Here is a 3,374-nt window from a genome sequence, read left to right as displayed (position 1 = left end):
TTAATAAATAAATTAATAATTAAAAAAAGATAATTAAACTTAAAATAATAAAGAGTGGGTTTGACTATCGATTATGGTGGATATCGCACGGCCGTACCCTATCGATCCCCTGAGAGCAGTGACCCCCCCTAACGTACCTACCCCCCAGTACCGTGCCCCCTCAGTGTACCCCAGGCGCTAGTGGGGGCAATGTCAAGGCCGCTATCGCACCACCTGGCCCTCTCAACCTCACTCAATGTTCAATGTGTCAGTGCTCTGTTCTCTGCTCTATATAGTGATATGAAAATCGGTGTATACCTGCGGATCTGAAGTAAGTACTTTTTAGTGTAGTCATTACAGTGTTCAAGCTTGTCGCCTCATTCCATCATCCCAGCCTTCCAGGAACCGCCTGGAGGTTTCTTGTCCGTTGAGCACCCCACCGTGTTCTTCACTCCCTCGCTCCCTGGAACCGAACCCTTATTTACCGTTACTTTACCTAGTAACCACCATTGTGATAACTTGGGGGATGTTGGTACCAGTTTCACTTCTTGTTCAAGTCACACGTAAAAGTTCTCAAAGCTTATACTACGTTGCAATATTCCAGATTTAGGGAAATTATATTGCTTTTAACAATTAATTATTTTTTAATTCACTTATCCTGCATTTAGGTAAAAAATTAAATACAATATTGCTTAATTAATTTATATTTTTCTTAGTCGTTTCGGGGATACTAAAAGAAGAATTAGGTAAATGTAAAAGTAAATTAATAAAAACACGGGAAATATTGTTGGTCAGATGGTAAAACAATTAATAAACAAAATATTAGTTTATTTTAGTTTGGGAACGGCCCCATTAAGTAAACTTTGGCTTGTTTAGCATGATAGTGAATTATTTACAAAGTATTCAAAACTATCAAATTTCAATCCTGCCTATACTCAAATGAAAAAAAAAAAATGTTTAACAAAAGAATCATTCAAAAATAAAAAATTATTCTTGAACAAATATTTATAAATTATTGGTTTGATCTCAATTTCCAAACAATATGTGAAAAAATAAATCCTTGTATGATAATTGTTTTTCGATTATTGTACTTAAGTTGATACTGAACTCAATATCTAATGGTAATAAATTTACTCGGGAGGAAATTTTCGAGTAGTTAGTAGATAAATATTAATTTTATTCAAAAGAAAGGAATAATGATATATTAAATATTTCGACAATAACCTTTTAAACGCCAACTCTTAACCCATTAAATATTTTTTTGTAATGTAGTTTTAAAAATACGATTTAGTTAAGATAATTAATACAATTAAATAAAAAACTAATAGTTGTGATAATTGTCTAATATGTCTCTTAAGTTAAACAAGCGAATTAAGACAATAGATGCAAAAAAAAAACCTTTTTTCCTACCAACAGTTTTAGTTGATATGTCAATACAACGAAATCTTGTATTGATTAATATAAATACTTATTAATTTAGTACAATGTTATGATTTTTGTAAAATAATATCTCCCTGTATACCTTTCGGCATTTAAAAATTTGATTAATAAAAAAATATTTCAACCTTCATTTTATGGGTAAAAGATGATTTAATAAAAAAAGATGATAAAGTCTAATAAAAAAAATTGAATATTATTTTCCACCACTTCTGGAAGAATTGCAGAGGTTAATTAAGTCAATGAGTAGATTGGATATAAATTATATTTTTTTAAGTCTGGACTCTAATTCTCTTGTAAAGCATATTTTTTCCCCATTATTTTAAGCAGGATTTATTTTATTTTCAACTTTTCAATTCCAACTGTGTTAAATAAATATTTATTCTATTAAATCAACTGACCCTCTTAGGGCAGACCAACTTCTACAAAGTGGACGGGTCCTCTTAATTTAAAGGAAAAACCTGGAAGTTGTACGTGTTCCTGACCAAATCACTCTCTTGCATACCGTTGGTGTAGAAACAGCACTTTTTCACTAATTTCTGAGCGAGTTTAGTGGTACAGATTTATATGTGGAAAGATTTATAAATGGTAAATATTGTGTTGCGTGAACTCTGAAGGAGTTTGTGAATCTATTTTAATCCTTCAGTTCTCCTATGTCATTAGATCTATATCTTTCGATTCTGCTCCCATTATGCTCAATTGCAGTTGATTGATCAGTTGCAAATTAAACTTACCATCTACGATTTTTCAACGAAAGCAATTAATATCAAAAAACTACTTAGAACACTGATTATGGGGTTGCTAAACGTTTTGTGCTGATAGCAAGTGGCGATAATGAGATGCGATTTTGGGAGTGTAAATTTTTTTTCCAAAAAAAAATTGTTAATTCAGTTTTACACTTACATAACACCTTTAGTCTTTGTTAGAATATATTTCCTTGATTTATTAGAAATCAGTTGGAAGATTTATCACACTGGTAATGGGTCTGCCATTAGTCGCGCTGATACAGTATCTGAAGTTGAAGTTTCAAATGTACATAAAATTAGTGTTTTATGTTTCAAACACATATAAAATGTATTTTTAATAATATAAGATAAATGAAAAAGTTCTCAACGCTGATTAATTTGTTTAAAATTACAACTTTTGACTTATCGTTTTTATAGAGTAATCATTCCTTATATTTTATTTTTTAATATATTTGTAACAAGAAGAATTTTGAACACAATTAAAATGCTACTGTATTTCTCTATGAAGCTATTTATTTTATACCTTTGTCTAACGTCATAATTTGACGTAGTTTACCAATAATTTCATGCAATATGAACTATAGAAAAATTTTAAATAATAACTGTAGAATTTTGGGAAACTGCTATACTGAATAATTTTCATCATGTTGTCATATTCTTGCCCCGAGCCGAGTAAAAGTAGCTCGTAGCGTGGAAAAATTTGAACGCCCCCTTGTTTAGGTATTTCAATTTAAAAGACTAAAATATATAGTTATTCTAAAGAACTTTTTGTAAAGAACAATCATGTTTATCATGTGCTGTACTGGTTACAAATAAAAAAGTCATGAAACGAAATGGTTCAAATTTTTACAAGATATTATTATTGCCGCCCCCTAAAAGTGGCGCCCGGAGTGGGCCGCCCTGCTTACCCCCACTACGCTACGCCACAGCCCAGCTCTTCAATTAATGGAATTACACGGAATAAGTTTTGTTTTTTATTAACTGTTGAGATCACAGGTACAGCAGATCATTGTTTATTCATTAAGCGGGAGAACCGGTCCAATGAAAGAATCTCTGTTATTTTTTCATAGATTAGGTTTTTTTTTTTTTTTTTTTTTTTCATACCCTCCTATAATGATGTTATTGAATATCTGGTACATACATATAGGAGGAATGCTATATGTATATCTGGGTGTTAATGATACCTTGGATTGGCGTTTGGCATCATATTTT

General features: G+C 31.1%; 1 protein-coding gene across 4 annotated transcripts in view; it reads left to right on the top strand.

Moving 5' to 3' along the window:
* The window catches only part of Ae2 (Anion exchanger 2), a 310,706-nt gene that overhangs the window by 135,470 nt on the left and 171,862 nt on the right, over window positions 1–3,374 (top strand). Inside the window, exon 1 of one of the 4 annotated variants that reach the window (XM_014414789.2) lies at window positions 184–310. The exons of the other annotated variants lie outside the window; for them this stretch is intronic. The gene's annotated coding sequence lies outside the window, so the exon portion shown is untranslated. Of the gene's footprint in view, window positions 1–183; window positions 311–3,374 lie in introns of those variants that run through there. 4 annotated transcript variants of the gene reach the window in all.

This window comes from Halyomorpha halys, unplaced genomic scaffold (genome assembly GCF_000696795.3).
Source record: "Halyomorpha halys isolate HHAL.00 unplaced genomic scaffold, Hhal_1.1 Scaffold87.1, whole genome shotgun sequence".
NCBI classification, from domain to species: domain Eukaryota; kingdom Metazoa; phylum Arthropoda; class Insecta; order Hemiptera; family Pentatomidae; genus Halyomorpha; species Halyomorpha halys.
Note: the sequence above shows the minus strand (reverse complement) of the source record. Positions and strands in the feature narration are given on the sequence as shown.